The sequence below is a fragment of the Cyprinus carpio genome, chromosome A18 (genome assembly GCF_018340385.1).
Source record: "Cyprinus carpio isolate SPL01 chromosome A18, ASM1834038v1, whole genome shotgun sequence".
In the NCBI taxonomy this organism is placed as follows: Eukaryota; Metazoa; Chordata; class Actinopteri; order Cypriniformes; family Cyprinidae; genus Cyprinus; species Cyprinus carpio.
In genome coordinates, this window is record NC_056589.1 from 241,700 (window position 1) to 251,287 (window position 9,588).

The 9,588-nt window shown below is 40.9% G+C and overlaps 1 pseudogene; it reads left to right on the forward strand.

Moving 5' to 3' along the window:
• The first annotated feature begins 484 nt into the window (after positions 1-484).
• Positions 485-2,551, forward strand: LOC122148504 (annotated as a pseudogene).
• Positions 2,552-9,588: the final 7,037 nt, after the last annotated feature.

The following is a 9,588-nucleotide window of genomic DNA, read 5'->3' on the forward strand; positions in this document are numbered from 1 at the left end:
TTACAGTCTGAAGGTTAAGGCTGTCATGTCACCTAAGGAAATTCTTATTTTTAGGAATCTTGTTTTATGCCAGGAAAAATAAAATATAAAAAAAAAATAAAAAAAAATAATTTTTTAGGATGGATCCTAGGATTTGACAAGTTGAATGAATGAATGAATGAATGAATGAAATGAACAAATAAATAAATAGATACATAAATACCTACCTACCTACTAACAGTGTGAAAAGAAAAACTAATCAAATTACCCTAATTTTATTACAGGACTGCTTGACCTGGTTTGTTAACTGTCCTGTGAGATCATTGGCTATGTTCTCAATCATTCAACCATGTCAGTTGTGTCTAGAAGAGTACAAATGCTGTATCAGATCATTTGCATTTGGTATTCACTGTGGAGAGCTCAATCATTGGGATGCTTCTATTTCTTTACACACTCCTGCTTTTTCCATCAACTTCATGCAAAGGTGGAAAACACTCCTTGTCAAACAATGGGAGACCCTAAATAACCCGCTGTTTTCCAAGGATGGAGATGTACCTATTGGAGGAATTTTTTCCTATCCACAGAAAGGAAACATTACCTTCTTTTGAGTTTATGCAAAAACCTCAACTTCTGTTATGCTCAAGGTTTGTCACAAAAAATCTATACATTTTTTATAAATGTTATTTTTTTTTAATTAATTTAAAATTGTATATTTATTATTATTATTATTATTATTATTATTATTATTATATTATTATTATATTATAAGATATCTCAAAGCAGCATATCTAGGAAATCATTTTTAACAGCAAATGTCAATCTTGAACATCTGGAATTCTATCATGTTTCAAAAATTGCATTATACCTTATATGTTGTTTGTTTTTCACAGTGTGAATCTGAGAAATTTTCTTCTGGCTCAAGTCATGATCTTCACTATTGAGGAGATTAACAGAAATGAAACTTTGCTTCCAAATGTTTCTATTGGATATCAAATTTATGATACGTGTGGTCAAGACTGTCTACCATGAGTGCAACTATGGGACTGATGAATGGTCTGATTTTGGATCAGGTGACAGATGCAATGAACAACCTCCTTTACCTGCTATCATAGGAGAAACAGAATCTTCTGGCCACAGTGATTCTGTCCAGAACTACAGGACCTTTTAAAATTCCCGTGGTAAGGAGACAAAACTCTAAATGTTTCACAGTTACCATGCTGATGATTGTATCATTGTCTCTTTTTTTTTCTTTCTCCAGATAAGTCCCTCAGCCACATGTGAATGTCTCAGTAATAGGAAAGATTATCCCTCTTTCTTCAGGACTATTGCTAGTGATTACCACCAGAGTAGTGCACTTGTCAATATAGTCAAGTACTTTGGCTGGTCTTGGGTGGGAGCTGTGAACAGTGACACTGACTATGGAAACAATGGGATGGCCGTTTTTCTGAAAATAGCCCAGGAGGAGGGGATTTGTGTGGAGTACTCTGTGAAATTCTACCGAACAGAGACAGAAAAACTCAAAAAAGTAGTAGACACAATTAAAAAATGGCACAGCAAAAGTGATTGTTGCATTTGTTTCATTTGTTGAGATGGGCTTACTTATTGATCAGTTAAGTATTCAGAATATTGCAGGCTTTCAAATGATTGGTGTGGAGTCATGGATAACTACAACAAATTATATCACTCCAAATAGCTTTCATTCGCTGGGAGGGTCACTGGGATTTGCAGTGAGAAAAATCTATATCGAAGGCTTTGAAGATTATCTTCTAAAAGAATTCTGGGATACAGCTATTCCATGCTCACAGAGTGAAGGGAATTTTTCTCAATATGCTTTAAGTTGCAGCAGATATGAGGAGCTACTTTGCACTAAAAAAAAAACAATGAAAATGTACCTGAACTAAGATATGAATACAATGTCTATAAAGCAGTTTATGCTGTAGCTCATGCCTACTACACACAGTCCTTATGAAGTGCAAAGAAAAAAAGGTTGTGAGAAAAGCCTGACATACAACCACGGCAGGTAAAAGATAACAGAGACGAATAGGGAGCAAAAGAGATTTTTCTTTTTATTTAATAGTCATTGTTTTTATGGAATAGTATGTTTAATTCCTCATCAAAAATTTGTGTGTGTATATATATATATATTTCTTTTTTTATGCTTAGATGGTTGAGGCTATGAATAAAGTAAATTTTACCACAAAGATGGGTGATCATGTGTGGTTTGAGCTTATTTAATAGTATGTTTATTGTTTTTATTTTATAGTATGTTAAATGCCTCATCAAAAATGTGTGTGTATATATCATTTCTTTTTTTTATGCTTAGATGGTTGAGGCTATGAAAAACGTACATTTCACCACAAAGATGGGTGATCATGTGTGGTTTGACAGCAGTGGTGGTGCAGTACCCCAGTATGAAGTTGTGAACTGGCAACAGGAATCTGGCGAAAAAGAAATGACGGATCATTCCAGTTTAAATCTGTGGGATACTATGATGCCTCCCTTCTTCCCCCTCACCAACGCTTGCAGCTAGATACTAAAAAATATAATTTGGGCTGGAGGACAGCTGAGGTAAATGCCAATAACCTGTTTCTGATATAGGGTTATTTTATATTAAGGGTCATATCAAAAACTAAAGAGTAAATACTTGTACAGACCTTTATAAAAGGCATAAAATAATAAATTAATTTAGGACAGAAAATGACAAAGTGACAGTAAAAGTCACAAAATTCTGTGATCACTATTTCTGATATATGTATGTTTATTTATTTACTTACGTACTTACATACATACATACATGCAGAAGCAAGGTCTGTGTGGCAGTGAGAGCTGTCCTCCAGCACTAGGAAGGCTGCACAGAAAGGAAGCCTGTCTGCTGTTATGACTGTATTCCATGTGCAGAAGGAGAAATCAGTAATGAGACAGGTAACCTTCACCCCCATCTTAAGTTCTGAAGAAAACTGGTTAGTTGCTCTTTTACTGTTCATAAATAAAATTATTTTCCCTTTTTCTCTAACTTGTGCTTACAACTTCCTAACCAGATTCAATTAACTGCAAGCAGTGCCCAGGAGAATACTGGTCTAATGTGCTGAGAAAAATAAAATGTGTGTTAAAGACTGTAGAGTTTTCTCTCATTCACTGATTTTATGGGTATAGTGCTAGCCTTTTTCTCACTGTTTGGAGTGGGAATAACTGCATTGGTGGCCATCCTATTTTACAACAAGAATGACACCCCCATAGTAAAAGCCAACAACTCAGAACTAAGCTTCCTGCTGCTCTTCTCACTTACTCTGTTTTCCTCTGTTCACTTACATTCATGGCCGACCCACTGAGTGGTCCTGTATGTTGCGTCACACAGCATTTGGGATCACTTTTGTCCTCTGTATCTCATGTGTTCTGGGTAAAACAATAGTGGTGTTAATGGCTTTCAAGGCTACACTTCCAGGAAGTAATGTCATGAAATGGTTTGGGCCTGCACAACAACGACTCAGTGTTCTTCGTGCCTTTACACTTATACAGGTACTTATAGGTGTGCTTTGGCTAATAATATCTCCTCCATTTCCCTCACAGAATATAATGAAACATTATAAGGAAAAGATCATTCTTGAGTGCAGTCTGGGTTCTATTATAGGTTTCTGGGCTGTGCTGGGTTATATTGGCCTGCTGGCTGTCTTGTGCTTCATTCTGTCTTTTCTGGCTCGTAAGCTGCCTGACAACTTTAATGAAGCCAAATTCATCACATTCAGTATGCTCATATTCTGTGCTGTATGGATAACATTTATTCCAGCTTATGTCAGTTCTCCTGGAAAATTTACTGTAGCTGTAGAGATATTTGCCAATTTTAGCCTCAAGCTTTGGTTTACTATTCTGCATATTTGTACCTAAATGTTATATCATCCTGCTTAAGCCTGAAACAAAATACAAAGCAAAAATATGATGGGTACATCTAAGTCCTACTGAAAAATAACGTCTATATTTACAATGCAAATATGCATTTTTTTTCTAAGATAAACAATAAATAAATAGATTGATTTATCAATTCAGACAATTTGACATGATCAATCTGCGCTTTGATTCAATCCAAATATCCTAATGTTTTAGGTTAATGTGCTTGTTGACTTTGAAAAATCCATTTTATTTGATTTAGCTAGCCGATTGTACAAGTTTGTTATATTTTTTATATATATATATTCTATATATCTATATATATATATAATAAAATAATATATAATGTATATATATATAAATACATTATGAATAAAAACAGGAATGAAAATTAATAAAAAATTAATGAATACCTCCTCAAGAGTTTTTTTTATTTTTTTATAATAACTTTCATTAATAAATCATATCATATATAGACATCAAAGGGGGCTTGAGCACCTCCTCAAGAGTTTTTTTTATTTTTTTTATTAATATATGTATATATGTGCGCATGTGTGTATGTGTTTCTCGTTTGCGCACAGCGCTTTCCCTGTCAAACTAATAAAAATCTAAATATCAGGTCAGTTTTTGAGAATGTTGAGACTTCCAGTGCATTCACCTGCCATATCTGAATTCCTGTAATTACAAGATTCCAACTTGTAAAGAGCATTCACGTCCACATAGAACTCGTAATTACAACTTGTGAACTGGGAGTTTACTGAGAGCTACGACTTGTACCACGTGACGTGACCGCGCTGTACCACCTTACCACTGCAGGCTCCGTTTAGGCATTGATAGCACTGTGCAGACGGTCAGTCGGTGGCTGACTTGAAGCAGTGCATGCCGGTTTAGAAATTTTGTGTCAAGTCACTGTCACGTGTGGCTCAAGTACTGCGATAGTAGCGTTTCAATTCAATACTGGCTCACAATCTGTTTTTTTGAGAACAGTAAAAGAGTCAAATTCTATCTTTACATAATCACATCAATCGCAATGTTATATTGAGTCACATTTAATAAAAGAAAAAACACTGATAAAAGCAAATATACATCCACTTTATGGTATTTAAATAGTATATGTTTATGTTGAAATTTATTTCTTGAACAGATTGGCGCTGTATTAAGCAGTATATAAAAAGTGTTTTTGTTGCTCATGAAAACGTTTCTGAAATGTCTGTGCATTTGACAAATATTGCATGTTATTCACTTCATCTGTGATAAGAGTATGCAAACACCGTGAGAGCATCACTACTGGAATCAGAAAGTGTCCAACTTCACATCTCCGGCTGTTCTTTCCTCGAATTTGCAGCTTTTAAAACGCTGAGTTAGGCGCTTTAAACCACAAGTTTTATCAAACAAACACATCAAAGCACATTTTCGCACATAGAGCGTAAGCTTTGCCTCAGCCGACTGTGTTACATTTGATGGCTGCAGTCTGGGAACGTAATGAAAGAAAACACCTGAAGTTAAAAGATTGTTTAATATTCACAGATGAAAATTTCGATAAGAAGTTATGTGTGCTTCTTAGAACAAATTCAAGCAGGATAAATTTCAAAGCCGTGAGCCTGTTGCTTAAATTTTCTCTAAGCTACACAGTATTACACCATATTTGAGATTTGCAACATATTTAACATGGTCGGTCCCCCGATATTTAATATATAGGAAATTATGTGTTATAGTATCCTAAAGGATATGGTGTTTTACTTGGGTTCATCAAAGCATTAAAAGTGGTAGCCTATTGTTTTATGGGAGGCTAGGCTACATACATGGACAATAGGGTCAATATTCTCACATATTTAGGCATATTATATTGTCCGATAGTACATTTTTATTTATAGATTAAAATTCCTTTAATGAAACATAGCCTTGTCGCATTTTTGTGATGCAACATACTTTGTTCATTCCTGAGCTTGCTGTCCTTTATTTTGACAGATAACTACTTGGGAAAAATAAATTGGTCTGTTAAGAAAATTGTTGCGTGTTTTATTAATTCTTTTCTTTATTTTTAGTGAAACGTGAGGCACTGTAATAATTTTGCCCCCCTTTATTTAGGCCTAACGAAAACAAGAAAACGATAAATTAAACCTGCCACCATTTAGCTACACATTCATTGAAACTGAAACGAATGGATGGATTAATAAAACGTCCTCACCATTGCCTTTCAAATTCCCTTTCATTCGGTCACTTCACGACATCACGTCGGATGACTGAAGCATTGGGATCTCGCTTAGAGAGACCAATCCCACTTTCGAGTGTAAACTAAATGAGCCAGATGCACATTGACATGGGATTATTGCTCCAATGCTGCTGATCACAGCGTGAGTATATGTAGGCAGCAGGTGCAGTGCAATATTCAGCTTTTCGCTTCAGAGCAGAGCGATCACCTCGTTCTGCTCCTAACCACTCTACTGAGAGAAGAGAACTCAACGAGTTCAGCGCAAGCGCGCTTCTTTGAGACTTGTTGTTGCTGAGCTGACTGTATGGCAGCTCTCGCGCCCACTGTTTAGTTGGTGCGCTTCTGTCCGGCCGCGCCGCTGATTGCGAGTGCCGAGTCATGTCCAATCACACTCGGCGCTAACCCCCGTTTGTGTTGCCAGCCACAATCTGCCCTGGGGTGAGCGTCAGCAGGCTATGCTAAAGAGCTTGTTTGCCCTAAAAGAGCATTTACTGGTACCTCTTCTTTAAAAGACTGGTTGTGGAGCCACCCTTGACATGATGGGATGGAGGAGTTTTATAAAGATGATAGCTGGGCGGTCTGCTCATAGACAACATCATCACCCGGAATTTCGAAAGGCAGTGGCTGGATCGTCAGACCATGCCGCTGGGTGGATAGGGTCAGAACAAAAAGATCGACTGCCAGTGGCCTCACGTGCCTGGGCAGTTTAGCATGCTGAGTTTTACATTTTATAGGATGAATCATGTTTCTGGCATTGCGGGAAGCGATCAGCATGGGCGACCGAGGAACGATAAGGCTACCATAGAATACAAACTCCATAGGAGTCAAGCAGAGGCACCGCAATTCTCTGGGTAAGTGCGGATGTACCACTAACTGACGTGGGCCCAGGAACCTCGTGTTGTGTCTGGGGGACAATGAAAGGGATCGGACGAAAAAGTGTCGGGTCCTCAAGGTCCCGAGGTCCCTACAGACTGGCGCTTTGTTGGCAATGCTCAGGGATTGAAGAAGAGACATTGAGACAGACACAGATTGTGAAAGTTTCAGCAGACGCACAGAGGAGAAAACAACTGAAGAGTGATCTCTCCCTTCCCCGGAGGAGGGACTGTGGGGAATTGGGTTGTCGCAAAATCTTCGACAGGAGAGTGGTTTTCTCTCGTCCTCTGGGTCCCAAGAGGCATGAGAGGAGTCAGGAGAAGCTGACAGCCAGCACTGGACCCCCACATCATCCTCCTCTCGTCTTGCCAGCGGGTGGTACGAGAGCATCCGCCAAATAGCCCTACTCAATGCACCCTGTGCCCAAAACCTTCGCGAAACGCATGTAAGTGTGTTGCCACAACGGCACACTCAGACCCCTCTTCAGGTCCCGTTGCGTTCCACCTCGCTGCCCCAGCCACTGGTTACGTCTGTGGTTCTGGCTGGTCCGCTTGGGTGGATGTCCTGGGTACCTGGCTACCCCAAAATTTTTAGACGGCTTTCTGGTTCCATGCAGACCATAGTACCATCGGACCGCGTCTATGCGATTACAGTTTGCACAGCAATCCCCACGGGGTGCCCCCCAAGGTGTTAGCATCATCCAAGGCTTCACAACAGGTCAGGAGTGGAAGAAGACTGATGCGTAAGGGCTGCCTGCGGTTCCAAGATCGCGAGTACCATACTAGCAAAGTACGATATAGAGCCGGTAACTCTCCCAGACGCAGGGAAAGAAAAGATATGACTGGTTTTTGACACAGCCCCTACTATCATTGGACCGTAAAGAAAGATTGTGAGTTAAATCGACCGCTCGTTGGACCGGTGGTGTCTGGACCAGGCCCTTCAGGCTCAGTTATTACCGTTTCAAGGATGGGGTTGATCCAGCAACGCATCTGTCGGAGGGCATCCGTCGGCTGAATTTGTGTTGGTACATGATCGAAGGACCGACGATACGACTTTTCATGTGGTCGATCTTCCACATTACAGACCATGTGCCTGCGATTCACCTCCAAAGGACAAGCATATCAGTGCAAGCTCCTGCCCTCAGGGCTGTCCCCTGTTGTCCCGTGTTATCTTTCAGTTGGCGGGATTGTTCCGCCATAGAGAACAGGGGCGTTCACATGTGCCAACTACCGCGAGGACGGGCCTCGTACTAGTCACCAGCCTCAGGCATCAGTGTTTTGCACACAGGAAACTTGTTGCTTTTCGCACCTCAGAGGCCGTGGTGGGGCCTTTGGGATCAACTGGGAAAGAGCCTACTCTCCTTGGAACGGGTGCTCTTTTCTCTATAATGAGTTTGGACTCGTGGACACAGACAGCACACTTCATGCAGAACATTCTCAGGTATTGTGTTTGAACACTGCGAATCATTGTGAGCGGACATCAGCTGAATGTGGGTGTCGACGGCTCACCTGTCGCAGATTGCAACTTGGCCGCACCACGTGCCTCCGCTCTGGGAGGTCAGGAAGCAACTGAGGCGTTGTCCTGATTACTTGTTAGAAATGCAATGCATAAAAACCTGTTAATAAGAGACAAGGATTTGTTTTGGATTTGGAATGTGAGTTGGAGACGCACTTCAACCGGCCTAAAAGGCTCTACTCCTCATTGGCACGCGAGTGTGAAATGCGGTGAGCTGAAAGTGAAGGTCACAGGGGCGACTTTGAAAAAAATAAGTAATGGGCCTAAGTAAGGGGAGTAATAGGCTATCCTAAGAATACAAGAAGGATATTTGGTACACATTGATAAAGGAGAATGAGCCTCATATCGAAGTCTGACTATCGACCAAGACATCCTGCATAGCCTCGATATCTCTCGGCAAGAGTTGAGACACGATCCTAGCGTCAATTGCAACAACTCTAAACTGGTTTATGAACTGTTTTCTGTCAAGTTGCCTGTCAGGGAGCCGGTGCTTAGGAACAATTCCCTGCCCCGTTCAGTGTTACCGGGGAAATTGATTGAACGTTTGAGCACGCCCTCGGCTGCGAGTCCTTTTGGCTGTGGGAATGCTCTGTATGTGGTTGTGATTTTCTTTTCTAAAGCGCGCCGTCGCCCCCCCCCTATCATGGTGTCACCGACCATCGCCTCGCCCCGCCTTGGAGTTCTACTCTCTGTCTGTCCCAACGGTGTGTTTTACTGCGCCCGGCTGCTTCCAGCCTGGTTTTCTCTGCTTTCTGCGCCCTGGTGGGCTTCTGTTCCCCGTGGAGGTTCTTCTCTTCTGCTTGCTCCGCACTGGGGGGTGGCTTCCTGTCCCATCTGCTCCACTGTGGAGGTCTGGGGGCTATGTCATTATTTCAGTCTACGGTTCGCTCTGTCCGATGGTTTTTGGTTGTACCGCTTATTTTGAATTGTCTGTGTATTCCCCATTGTGTCTGCTGTGTTCCCTTGATGCCTTTAGCGGCCAGCCGTTAGTAAGTTATCCATAGTAAATGTAGTCGCTCCGCCCAAAAGTTGACTCCTCTTGGCGATGCCCGCAGGAGCCTGGTCTATGTGTGAAGACGCCAGATCAGTGTCATGCCGCAAGACTGGGCCGGAGTATTATGTGATTT